The following is a 15,000-nucleotide window of genomic DNA, read 5'->3' as shown; positions in this document are numbered from 1 at the left end:
CGCAGATGGATCCCTGCGGGCAGCCACGAACCACTCCGATCTCCACACTCCCATTCATTCCGACTAGAGAGGCTTTTCTGTCCGAAAAGTAACTCCGCCAAAGAGTAATTTCCGGACAGCCAAGCTCCTCCAGCCGTTGCAACACTCGATCCCAGCTTAGGTAATCAAATGCCCCCTTGAAGTCAACAAATATGCCAAGGACATATTTGTTGACATTCTCCCTAACAGCACCCTGAACGTAGAACCACGCATCCTCTACACTGCGTCCTTTCCTGAACCCATACTGTCTATCCGACCACATACCCCGCGTTAGCTCCTGAAGCCGTTCCACCATAACTCTTTCCAGCACTTTTCCAAGTACTGGAAGGAGACTGATGCCCCGATAAGAGCGAGGATCACTCCTGATCTTATCAGGGGACTTCAGGAGAGGTACAACCCTAGCAATTTTCCACTCGCGGGGAAAATAACCCTCCCACACGCACTTATCATAAATGGCCTCCAAGTATTCAGGAATGAACTTCCACAAGCTTTTACACATCTCTCCGTTCAAACCATCAAAACCTGGGGACCGTTTAGACCTGACCAGGCCAAAGGCGTACCCCAACTCTCCATCATCTAATGGAGGGACAGGTACCTCTTGTGCTTGAGGTACCTGAACCTCCGCCCTAGGAAAGAACGCTCCTAACAAAGCCCCCGCACACTCTCTCCACGTTGATAACACAGTGTCACCAACGCGAAGAGAGGTGATATCCTCCCTCTTACGACCCCGGCAGATCCTATAGACCTGACCCCACGGGTCGTCCCTATTTTCCCCTACAAAATTCCTCCACTCCTCTTCTTTAACTTTTACCAACATATCCTTATATTCCCTAGCCGCACAACTAAGTTCATGCCTAAGCTGGGACAGCCTGTCAGAATTGGACCGCCGAGCGCGTTGAAACTTTCGCCTCAATCGCCTGACAGTCCTCCTCTTCAAGGTTAACTCATGCGTCCACCACTTAATTTTCCTAACGATAAAACTTTCACACTTTCTAAGTACCCTATCATTAACCCCCCACACTACCTCATAAAGACGAGCAACCTGCTCATCGACCCCCAAATCCTCAAACGCTATAAGCGGTATACCCAATACCGCTTCCCTGACAGATCGTCCATATTGGTTCCAGTCGATACCAGAGGTACGCCATCGCCGCAATGGACTCTCATACAGCGAGGGAGGGGATTTGGGAGTAACCATAATTTGGATCAAATTATGATCACTCAATCCCCACCCTCCCTTAACCTCCCATCTAGCTACGAACGCCCTATCTGCTGCCTGATTCATAAGCGTCACGTCAATGTCACTCACGCCCCCAGGCCCATCAAACGTGTACCATTCACTCGGCTCATTCACAATGTGGAGGTTTTTAGCCACCACCCATTCACTTAATGCCTCGCCTCGACTGTGGCTTTGATATCCAGACGAATGCCGGGATACCTTACTAAACCACATCGAAGACGAGGCATTCGCATCCAGCCCTAGGATAAATGGGCTACTACTCGCAAGTAGTAGTAGCTTATCCATGTAGCCCAGGTAGGGCTCTAGGGGCTCGCTAAATTTGCAGTACAAACTAGCTACAATCAGCCTACCGAACTCCCCCTCTATCGCGACACATACACCCAGTTGTGAGGAATCCACAACTACACAATCGTAGTTGGGATCACTCACAACAATTGCAGCATTAGCCCCAAGGTCCGTGAAGACCCTGAAACTACCAGGAAGACCCCGAACCACACCATTGGTGGCGTAGGGCTCCTGGAGTAAGGCAATGCCGCACCTCCCCTCAGCCATACACCCCCCCAATTCACACATTACGGCATACGCCCCCTGGCAGTTTAACTGTATAATTCCCCCCATCAGTGTCTGGCGAGGGCGCGCTCAACAATGCCACAGTATATCGGGCAGACAGCGGACATCATAAGATGCCCAGCTGGTCTACCCTTGAATGCGCAGTTGCGGCAATGGAGTGCATTGACGCAACTGGCAGCTCTGTGGCCTTCCTGACCACACCTCCGGCAGACATCTGATTTGGCCCTACACACAGCCACTCTATGGTCGAAGCTCATACACCGGAAGCAGCCAGCAACGGGGCTATCCGGTCGCACCCGGAAGGAGAACCACTTGATGTAGCACCTACCTGCCTCCAGGAGGGCGGACATCATTTTGTCCGTACCCTCAAGGACGACATTGGTGCTACCATCAGGGGCCACCTTCCAGGGGCGACTGACCATCCTTACGTCAGACCTCTGGGACGCCGGGCTGAAATCCTGAAGGTTCAGCCGGAGTAACTCTTCCATGAACTCATCATGGGAGATCTCCGTATGAACCCCCTGGACTACAACCCGAGGACCCAACTTCCGGTTGACAGTCACGTCCAACCCCACCTCCCCGAATTTCGCGTTCGTCGCAACTTTCTCCCTCTCTAAAACAGAGGGAGTGCGGATAACCGCCCCACCACCCTTAATTGGCCTAACCTCGTGGATCCTTACCCCCAGGGAAGGACCCACCTCCTTAACTACTTTTTTAATCACTTCCTCAGAGGAAGCTGCAGGCCCCTTACTCCTAACCACAACGGACCAGGTCTCAACAGGCTTCTGCGCCACCGGTGCAATCGCCTCCAGTACAGGTGCTGGGGGCGGAGGCATCGGTGCCGATGGAGCCGGCATTGACCTGCTCGGCGGCGAGGAGTGTCCCCCACAGCTTCCTCTAAGGGCGTCAACTTGACCGCGAAGATGGGCATTCTCGGCTACAACCGTCATCAGAAGTGCCTCGTACTTCGAGGCAAGCTCCATCAGCCCCTTCACGGTCCCTATAGCGAAATTTTCGGCCCCAAAAACTACTTCGCTAAGCTCCGCCGAAATTTTCTTAATAGCCGCGACATGGCTAACCGCACCACCCCCGACAACAACACCCCCCTTAAGAGCTCCACGGTTGCTCGCGCCGCTCTTGCTCACGCTCATTTTGCTAGCGCCCTTTTTCTTCGCGCCCGTATCAACGCACGCAACACCCACTTCGCCCTCGCCCGACTTTGCGGGGTGAACAGCCGCTTTTTCAGCGGTGTCACCGTTACCGCAACCGCTACCACTACCGCTCCCACCCTCATCACCCCCCGTTTCTACCGGCGACCCCACACGCGCCTTCCGCCGTGGCGGGGACCTTACCGATGGCCCCACCATCTCGTCTCCCGAAGTGTCGACCGTAATGGTTGATGGCCCCGACTCTTCGCTCCCAGCGAGGGACTTAACCCTCCTCCTCCGTGGTGGAGGCATCTCTACCTTCGGACTTCGCCTTTCGGTAGGCTGATCCGCCAAGCGTACCACTGACGCAGATGGGACTCGTTCAGACAAGACCCCGAAACAGCCGCTCGCCACGTACGTGCGACTGAACGCGCTGAAAAAAGTGTCGCAAGCGCAGACCCGCTCTGTAGCAGCGACGACCCAAGCGGACGATTAAGGCGTTCTCGCAAGGGTACAGCCCACAACTCCAACCAAATGGTCTGGACAAGGTCACTCAAATGACCGCCGGACGGAACAAGTCCCCGTAACGGTTGCGAGTCGACCGATGTGGCGCTGAACCGAATCGATCCGTGGGCTAAACGCACACTACTACGACCGTTTGTCTGCACAGGATTCACTGTCTCCAACACTGGGACAGCCGCCGGTACCTATTGAGCAATCCTGCTCAGGACTTGCTGACACTGACCAACTGAACGCCAGATGCCCAACACAGCACTCCAAACAAGCAGTCCAGCCGGCAAACAATGCCAACAACACAGCACTAAACTGGAACTGTACGGAGAGTCCCACAACAATAACAACCACGTTGCGGTAGTACCTAAAGGTACAGTACACAATATTAAAAAATATGTACTTACCGCTACTTAATATGCCCACGCCAAAAATTTCCTAAAAACGCGCAATTCGTGCCCTAGCACGAAAAACCACACACGCGGTCCCGTAACCGAGCAAAAACAATTTCCAGCGAATACCCGCACAAAACGAAATTCCACGGAAATCGCAACAACAATTTTCACACCCGCCAAGCAACGGTGCCAACTCACTCGCGTAAACAAATACCGCACAAAAGAAAATCGAAAAAATCACTAATTAATCGCAACGATGCGCACGCACGTCTATTCGCGTCGGAATCCAAACAACGAATGAGTAGATAGGGACAGAGGGAATCTCGTTAATCCATTCATGCGCGTCACTAATTAGATGACGAGGCATTTGGCTACCTTAAGAGAGTCATAGTTACTCCCGCCGTTTACCCGCGCTTACTTGAATTTCTTCACTTTGACATTCAGAGCACTGGGCAGAAATCACATTGTGTCAACACCCGTTAGGGCCATCACAATGCTTTGTTTTAATTAGACAGTCGGATTCCCCAAGTCCGTGCCAGTTCTGAATTGATTGTTAATTGATAATCGTTATAATTTAAAAAGTATCTATACAATAATAAATCCTTTAGAAATTTTAGCAAGAAAGTTCCACAATTGGCTACGTAACTACTATCCGGGGAACAAGAATCGAAATTCTCTATTTACCCAGAACGAGTACATAAACCATGGTATTGCTTCCCAATCAAGCCCGACTATCTCAATCTTCAGAGCCAATCCTTATCCCGAAGTTACGGATCTAATTTGCCGACTTCCCTTACCTACATTATTCTATCGACTAGAGACTCTTCACCTTGGAGACCAGCTGCGGATATTGGTACGGCCTGTTGAGAAGTTTGCGTAACCCCACCATAAATTTTCAAGGTCCGAGGAGAAAATATCGACACAACAGTAAATGTCATGCTCTTCTAGTCCATCTACCATATCTCTCTTCGAAAGACTTCCATGGTAGTACGACTATAAAACAGAAAAGAAAACTCTTCCGATACCTCTCGACGGCTTCTTTATGGTCGTTCCTGTTGCCAGGATGAGCACAAAGGCCCATTTTTAATAACAAACGGATACTCAACAGGTTACGGAATTGGAACCGTATTCCCTTTCGTTCAAAATTATTCAAGTGTTTAATTACTATGGAATAAAAATTCATTCATTTCATTTCATTAAAACTTGAAAATTTTCGGCTTTCGCCTTGAACTTAGGACCGACTAACTCGTGATCAACCACTGTTCACACGAAACCCTTCTCCACTTCAGTCCTCCAAGGTCTCATTCGATTATTTGCTACTACCACCAAGATCTGTACCAATAGCGGCTCCATGCAGGCTTACGCCAAACACTTCTAAGCACACCATTGTACCCTCCTACTCACTAAAGTTTCAAAATTTATAATCCAACCGAAATTGTATTATAAATCATGTACTTTAGCGGTAATGTATAGGTATACAACTTAAGCGCCATCCATTTTAAGGGCTAGTTGCTTCGGCAGGTGAGTTGTTACACACTCCTTAGCGGATTACGACTTCCATGTCCACCGTCCTGCTGTTTTAAGCAACCAACGCCTTTCATGGTATCTGCATGAGTTGTTAATTTAGGCACCGTAACATTACGTTTGGTTCATCCCACAGCGCCAGTTCTGCTTACCAAAAGTGGCCCACTGGGCACATTATATCATAACCTCAACCTTCATATCAAGAAAGGTGAGGTTCTTACCCATTTAAAGTTTGAGAATAGGTTAAGGTCGTTTCGACCCTAAGGCCTCTAATCATTCGCTTTACCAGATAAGATTATTTTACATAATTTTTAAATGCACCAGCTATCCTGAGGGAAACTTCGGAGGGAACCAGCTACTAGATGGTTCGATTGGTCTTTCGCCCCTATACTCAATTCTGACAATCGATTTGCACGTCAGAACTGTTTCGGTCTTCCATCAGGGTTTCCCCTGACTTCAACCTGATCAAGTATAGTTCACCATCTTTCGGGTCACAGCATATATGCTCAAGGTACGCTCCAGTTAGAGGTATAAATAATAATAAATTATCATTATACATAACTATATGGAACGCCCCGGGATTGAATTAATAATGTAATACATTAAAAATTAATCCCATTATTAATACAGTTAAGTTAATTTCGCCATTAGGTTTAATATAACCCAATGACTTGCACATATGTTAGACTCCTTGGTCCGTGTTTCAAGACGGGTCCCGAAGGTATCCTGAATCTTTCGCATTGTTAATCATATAAATGCATACAATTAATATTAAAATCAATGATAATAATATTATTGTAAAATTCAAAAGAATTTTAGCATTATATATAATAAAATCTATCAACACTTTATCAAATCATCAGTAATTATTCTATGTTAATAAGCTAAAAGCAAATTAATTTGAATAAACTTAAAAACCAATGATCTTTTGATAAATATTTTATTATGTTAATAGATTACAATGTCCTTATATGAAAAAAAAAAAAAAAATGCACACTATTACTATAATATTTAAAATTAAATACTACAGTTATAATGATGAATTTTTCATAATGGATATTCAGGTTCATCGGGCTTAACCTCTAAGCAGTTTCACGTACTATTTAACTCTCTATTCAGAGTTCTTTTCAACTTTCCCTCACGGTACTTGTTTACTATCGGTCTCATGGTTATATTTAGTTTTAGATGGAGTTTACCACCCACTTAGTGCTGCACTATCAAGCAACACGACTCTTTGGAAATATCTTTCTAGTAATCATTAACGTTATACGGGCCTGGCACCCTCTATGGGTAAATGGCCTCATTTAAGAAGGACTTAAATCGTTAATTTCTCATACTAGATATTAAGATATTCCATACACTGCATCTCACATTTGCCATATAGACAAAGTGACTTAGTGCTGAACTATTTTCTTTTCGCTCGCCGCTACTAAGAAAATCCTTGTTAGTTTCTTTTCCTCCCCTCATTAATATGCTTAAATTCAGGGGGTAGTCCCATATGAGTTGAGGTTGTATAAAATATATTTTAGATTGATTTGTTTATTTTTATTTAATTTTTTTGCTATTTGCTATTTTAAAGAAATATATTTTTATATCTTGATTACTCAATATTATTCAATCTTTTCATCCCTTTTTAAAATTCATAATATAATAATTAATAAAATTAACAACATTATTCCTCCACATATCATATATTTTTTTTTATTATAAATTTTTCTCAATACAATAGAGTGAATTAATTCTAGAATAAAAATTTATTTTATGCTAGACATTCCTCTTATGTATTATTTAATATAATTTAAATAATGTTGAAAATTTTTTCTTTTATGGGAATACTAAGATTCTCATTTATCATAAATTTTCGTTCAAATATGAGGTATTCAAGAATATATTTTCTATATTTCTTTTTATGCTATTAATATTATGGATTGAAAAATACAATCCAATAATATGCCATATGCTTAAATTCTATTAATTGACTAAAAGAATAAGCAACTAATTTAGCATAGTCTTACAACCCTCAACCATATGTAGTCCAAGCAGCACTTTAAAATTAATTAAAGTACATAACAGCATGGACCGCAATATGCGTTCAAAATGTCGATGTTCATGTGTCCTGCAGTTCACACGATGACGCACAGTTTGCTGCGTTCTTCATCGACCCATGAGCCGAGTGATCCACCGCTTAGAGTGATAATTTTTTTGTATTTTTTTAATTCAAAGTCAAAGAATTTTAATTTATTGAAAGTATTAATAATTAATCAATAATAAATTTTTAATACATAAGTTTAAAACATCTTTCAATAAATTGTAATTTTAAACCCAAACATTTGCAGCTGCGCATGTCTTAGGTCAACAAAAACAGTAATACCTTTTATATATTATTTTCTTCTCTATTTGTGCGTTTTCTTTTTTTAAATTTTTCAACATGTTTTTAATCACAAATAGAAAATACCATAAAAAAAGGTATTACACACGTTAATGTGAACAAGTTAACTTATCATTTATAATATTTTATATAAATATCACAATTAAATATTATTTTCTATATAAATAATAAGTACAGCTATATGTTTAAAGGTTTTTTTATTGCGTTCAAATACAATGTATGCGAAGTTCACAATATAATATATATTGTCATAATGCATTACAAGGAGTTAAAAAAAAAAAAAAAAACAGAAAAACATTCAAAACATTGTATAATTCAAAACATTTTGAATGAAAAGAACAAAAAGAAAACTTTTTTTTCTTTTTTATTCTTTTTTTTTATTTTGTTTTTATATAATTATTTTTTTTTCTTTTCGGATAGGAACACAATAATGATCCTTCCGCAGGTTCACCTACGGAAACCTTGTTACGACTTTTACTTCCTCTAAATAATCAAGTTCGGTCAACTTTTGCGAAACAACCGTGAAACACAAGGCGTCACAGTGATCACGTCCGGAGACCTCACTAAATAATTCAATCGGTAGTAGCGACGGGCGGTGTGTACAAAGGGCAGGGACGTAATCAATGCGAGTTAATGACTCACACTTACTGGGAATTCCAAGTTCATGTGAACAGTTTCAGTTCACAATCCCAAGCATGAAAGTGGTTCAGCGGTTTACCCGGACCTCTCGGTCTAGGAAATACACGTTGATACTTTCATTGTAGCGCGCGTGCAGCCCAGGACATCTAAGGGCATCACAGACCTGTTATTGCTCAATCTCGTTACTGCTAGACGCAATTTGTCCATTTAAGAAGCTAGTGTCCTTATAATGGGACAAACCAACAGGTACGACTCCACTTATATAAACACATTCAAACACTTGTACATTCAAGATGAACGCATGAATGAAGGCTATATAAGCTTCAACACCATAATCCTGAAAGCATCTATTTAATATATTTGAGTCTCGTTCGTTATCGGAATTAACCAGACAAATCACTCCACGAACTAAGAACGGCCATGCACCACCACCCATAGATTCGAGAAAGAGCTATCAATCTGTCTTACACGCTTATGTTCGGACCTGGTAAGTTTTCCCGTGTTGAGTCAAATTAAGCCGCAGGCTCCACTCCTGGTGGTGCCCTTCCGTCAATTCCTTTAAGTTTCAGCTTTGCAACCATACTTCCCCCGGAGCCCAAAAGCTTTGGTTTCCCGGGAAGCGACTGAGAGAGCCATAGTAGTAGCTACACCCAATTGCTAGCTGGCATCGTTTATGGTTAGAACTAGGGCGGTATCTGATCGCCTTCGAACCTCTAACTTTCGTTCTTGATTAATGAAAACATCTTTGGCAAATGCTTTCGCTTAAGTTAGTCTTACGACGGTCCAAGAATTTCACCTCTCGCGTCGTAATACTAATGCCCCCAAACTGCTTCTATTAATCATTACCTCTTGATCTAAAAACCAATGAAAGTAGAACAGAGGTCTTATTTCATTATTCCATGCACAAAATATTCAGGCATTTGGAGCCTGCTTTAAGCACTCTAATTTGTTCAAAGTAATTGTACCGGCCCACAACAACACTCGATGAAGAGCACTGAAGCAGGTTTAAATAGGAGGAATATATAAAAAATACATTGTATTAATTATATATAAGAACTCCACCGGTAATACGCTTACATACATAAGGTAATGTACATACCACAATTATAGTTGTACTACCCGTATGAAGCACAAATTCAACTACGAACGTTTTAACCGCAACAACTTTAATATACGCTATTGGAGCTGGAATTACCGCGGCTGCTGGCACCAGACTTGCCCTCCAATAGGTCCTTGTTAAAGGATTTAAAGTGTACTCATTCCAATTACAGGGCCTCGGATATGAGTCCTGTATTGTTATTTTTCGTCACTACCTCCCCGAACTGGGAGTGGGTAATTTACGCGCCTGCTGCCTTCCTTAGATGTGGTAGCCGTTTCTCAGGCTCCCTCTCCGGAATCGAACCCTGATTCCCCGTTACCCGTTGCAACCATGGTAGTCCTAGATACTACCATCAAAAGTTGATAGGGCAGACATTTGAAAGATCTGTCGTCGGTACGAGACCATACGATCTGCAAGTTATCTAGAGTTCAACCAATATAACGATCGAATAATCGCTTGGTTTTAGCCTAATAAAAGCACACGTTCCAAAAGGTCCGTGTTTATTTTGCATGTATTAGCTCTAGAATTACCACAGTTATCCAAGTAACTGTTAACGATCTATGGAACCATAACTGATATAATGAGCCTTTTGCGGTTTCACTTTTAATTTGTTTGTACTTAGACATGCATGGCTTAATCTTTGAGACAAGCATATAACTACTGGCAGGATCAACCAGAATAATATATATTTCTTTTTTATATAATATTTTTTATATTATATAAAAGTTTAAAATGATATTTTCTTATTTGAAAATTATACACAAATACACAAAACATAAAAACATTTACAATATACACAACAATTTTTCTATGTTTCTTTCTTTATTATATTTTTTTTCATTATATTTCATTTCTATTGTGTGATTTTGTAATGGATTTTTTTAATTTTTGTTTTGGTATCGTGAAAAGAATTTTCGTTCTCTATACATATTATTATTTAATTATTATGTAAGAACGATATTTCTTCTTATATTGGCAAAATTTTCAAATAATATCATTCTATACATTTTACTTTATTTCAATGCATATAGTAATATATATACCTTTTTTTAAGAGTATATACATTTTTTTCTTGATTTGAAATTAATAATTTCAAATTCTATTATATTTATTTCAATAATAAATATATGATAAAAAGTATTTTCGGGTGCAACACATTAATATTTTATTTTATTTAAAAACCATCCTTTTACACATATATTTTATGAGTAAATATTAGAATAGCTCACAAATAAAACTAAAATATTGTTTAATATTTATTTCTACAATATGTTAGTATAGAATAATAGATTTTTTATGTTTTTGTATAAAACAAAATCTATTTCTATTTAAACTAACTGTAGGAAACCAGGAATAAAAAACGCTCATTATATACAATATGTTAGTACAGAATATAGAGTTTTGTATAAAACAAAATCTATTTCTATTTAAACTAACTGTATAAAAACCAGGAATAAAAAACGCTCATTATATACAATATGTTAGTACAGAATATAGAGTTTTGTATAAAACAAAATCTATTTCTATTTAAACTAACTGTATAAAAACCAGGAATAAAAAACGCTCATTATATACAATATGTTAGTACAGAATATAGAGTTTTGTATAAAACAAAATCTATTTCTATTTAAACTAACTGTATAAAAACCAGGAATAAAAAGGCACACAAAATCAACTTTCATTTTCATATTTACTTAAAAATACATATAAAGTAAAAAATATTTCCATATAAATACTAAGTAAATAAAGTCATACAAGTATGAAAATTTTCATACAAGTACTAAATACATAAATCATATAAGTATAGTAATATTCATACTTATAAGTATTTAAAAACAATTTCTTACTAATAAACTAACATAAGGAATTCAAATATATAAAAGTATAATACATTTCCTAGCAGTAAAAAATTTTCATATAAGTACTAAATGTATAAAGTCTATGAAGTAATAAATTTTCATATAAGTACTATTTCAGTATATGTCAATTTGAGCAGATTTGTGCAAATTTGTTATAAATGTTCTCTCCCATGTTGACGTTACCAACCCGAAAATATATGGAAAAATTCTTTTAACCTATTTAAAATTTAAAAACTCATATATACGTGGGTAATTTATATCATTTTCAAATATCGTCATGGTCATAATACAACTAATAACATCAAAAGTATTTTTACAATCGATTTTTTTTTTAAATTTTTAACTTGTATGACTTCATATTTAATACTTATATGAAAATTTATTACTTCATAGACTTTATACATTTAATACTTATATGAAAATTTATTACTTCATAGACTTTATACATTTAATACTTATATGAAAATTCATTACTTCATAGACTTTATATTTTTTATACTTATATAAAAATTTATTACTTCATAGACTTTATATTTTACTTCATAGACTTTATACATTTAATACTCATATGAAAATTTATTACTTCATAGACTTTATATATTTACTACTTATATGAAAATTTATTACTTCATAGACTTTATACAATTAATACTTATATGAAAATTTATTACTTCATAGACTTTATACAATTAATACTTATATGAAAATTTATTACTTCATAGACTTTATACAATTAATACTTATATGAAAATTTATTACTTCATAGACTTTATATATTTACTACTTATATGAAAATTTATTACTTCATAGACTTTATATTTTACTTCATAGACTTTATACATTTAATACTCATATGAAAATTTATTACTTCATAGACTTTATACAATTAATACTTATATGAAAATTCATTACTTCATAGACTTTATATTTTTTATACTTATATAAAAATTTATTACTTCATAGACTTTATATTTTACTTCATAGACTTTATACATTTAATACTTATATGAAAATTTATTACTTCATAGACTTTATACAATTAATACTTATATGAAAATTTATTACTTCATAGACTTTATATTTTTTATACTTATATAAAAATTTATTACTTCATAGACTTTATATTTTACTTCATAGACTTTATACATTTAATACTTATATGAAAATTTATTACTTCATAGACTTTATATATTTACTACTTATATGAAAATTTATTACTTCATAGATTTTATACATTTAGTACTTATATGAAAATTTATTACTTCATAGACTTTATACAATTAATATTTATATGAAAATTTATTACTTCATAGACTTTATACAATTAATACTTATATGAAAATTTATTACTTCATAGACTTTATACAATTAATACTTATATGAAAATTTATTACTTCATAGACTTTATACAATTAATACTTATATGAAAATTTATTACTTCATAGACTTTATATATTTACTACTTATATGAAAATTTATTACTTCATAGACTTTATACATTTAGTACTTATATGAAAATTTATTACTTCATAGACTTTATGCAATTAATACTTATATGAAAATTTATTACTTCATAGACTTTATATATTTACTACTTATATGAAAATTTATTACTTCATAGACTTTATACATTTAGTACTTATATGAAAATTTATTACTTCATAGACTTTATACAATTAATACTTATATGAAAATTTATTACTTCATAGACTTTATACAATTAATACTTATATGAAAATTTATTACTTCATAGACTTTATACAATTAATACTTATATGAAAATTTATTACTTCATAGACTTTATACAATTAATACTTATATGAAAATTTATTACTTCATAGACTTTATATATTTACTACTTATATGAAAATTTATTACTTCATAGACTTTATATTTTACTTCATAGACTTTATACATTTAATACTCATATGAAAATTTATTACTTCATAGACTTTATACAATTAATACTTATATGAAAATTCATTACTTCATAGACTTTATATTTTTTATACTTATATAAAAATTTATTACTTCATAGACTTTATATTTTACTTCATAGACTTTATACATTTAATACTTATATGAAAATTTATTACTTCATAGACTTTATACAATTAATACTTATATGAAAATTTATTACTTCATAGACTTTATACAATTAATACTTATATGAAAATTTATTACTTCATAGACTTTATATATTTACTACTTATATGAAAATTTATTACTTCATAGACTTTATACATTTAGTACTTATATGAAAATTTATTACTTCATAGACTTTATGCAATTAATACTTATATGAAAATTTATTACTTCATAGACTTTATATATTTACTACTTATATGAAAATTTATTACTTCATAGACTTTATACATTTAGTACTTATATGAAAATTTATTACTTCATAGACTTTATACAATTAATACTTATATGAAAATTTATTACTTCATAGACTTTATACAATTAATACTTATATGAAAATTTATTACTCATAGACTTTATACAATTAATACTTATATGAAAATTTATTACTTCATAGACTTTATATATTTACTACTTATATGAAAATTTATTACTTCATAGACTTTATACATTTAATACTTATATGAAAATTCACTACTTCATAGACTTTATGCAATTAATACTTATATGAAAATTTATTACTTCATAGACTTTATATATTTACTACTTATATGAAAATTTATTACTTCATAGACTTTATACATTTAGTACTTATATGAAAATTTATTACTTCATAGACTTTATACAATTAATACTTATATGAAAATTTATTACTTCATAGACTTTATACAATTAATACTTATATGAAAATTTATTACTTCATAGACTTTATACAATTAATACTTATATGAAAATTTATTACTTCATAGACTTTATATATTTACTACTTATATGAAAATTTATTACTTCATAGACTTTATACATTTAGTACTTATATGAAAATTTATTACTTCATAGACTTTATGCAATTAATACTTATATGAAAATTTATTACTTCATAGACTTTATATATTTACTACTTATATGAAAATTTATTACTTCATAGACTTTATACATTTAATACTTATATGAAAATTCACTACTTCTTCATTTAATATTGCAAGCAAAGTATTTTGGTTAACATTTTTATTTTCATGTTATTAAAACACTTGATATACTATTATACCATATTGTATAATATGATTTTAATTCAATTACTTTATTACTTTGGTATATTAAATGATAGTCGTTTGATAACAATCCCAACATTTACCTTATTTTCAATAAATATTGAAAACAAAGTTTTATGCGTTCAAATTTTTATTTTCATGTTATGATTCTCTCAAACACTCATTAATATACCATATTGTATAATATGCTTTTATTTCAATTACTTTATTACTTTTGGTATATTAAATGATAGTCGTTTGATAACAATTCCAACACTTACCTTATTTTCAATAAATATTGAAAACAAAGTTTTATACGTTCAAATTTTTATTTTCATGTTATGATTCTCTCAAACACTCATTAATATACCATATTGTATAATATGCTTTAATTTCAATTACTTTATTACTTTTG

The 15,000-nt window shown here is 35.0% G+C and overlaps 2 non-coding genes and 1 pseudogene across 2 annotated transcripts; all 3 read right to left on the bottom strand.

Annotated features, from left to right (window-relative positions):
- LOC138858563 (large subunit ribosomal RNA) overlaps nucleotides 1-6,938 on the bottom strand; it is a 9,868-nt pseudogene extending 2,930 nt beyond the window's left edge.
- Nucleotides 6,939-7,440: 502 nt separating this feature from the next.
- Nucleotides 7,441-7,619, bottom strand: LOC138858596 (5.8S ribosomal RNA). The gene has a single exon (XR_011397648.1). It is a non-coding gene; the product is annotated as a 5.8S ribosomal RNA (ribosomal RNA).
- Nucleotides 7,620-8,243: 624 nt separating this feature from the next.
- On the bottom strand, nucleotides 8,244-10,233 carry LOC138858523 (small subunit ribosomal RNA). The gene has a single exon (XR_011397611.1). It is a non-coding gene; the product is annotated as a small subunit ribosomal RNA (ribosomal RNA).
- Between the last annotated feature and the right edge of the window lie 4,767 nt (nucleotides 10,234-15,000).

This window comes from Bactrocera oleae, unplaced genomic scaffold (assembly GCF_042242935.1).
Source record: "Bactrocera oleae isolate idBacOlea1 unplaced genomic scaffold, idBacOlea1 ctg00000010.1, whole genome shotgun sequence".
NCBI lineage: Eukaryota > Metazoa > Arthropoda > Insecta > Diptera > Tephritidae > Bactrocera > Bactrocera oleae.
The sequence above is the reverse complement of the archived record's forward strand: the minus strand, read 5'-3'. Positions and strand labels throughout refer to the sequence as shown.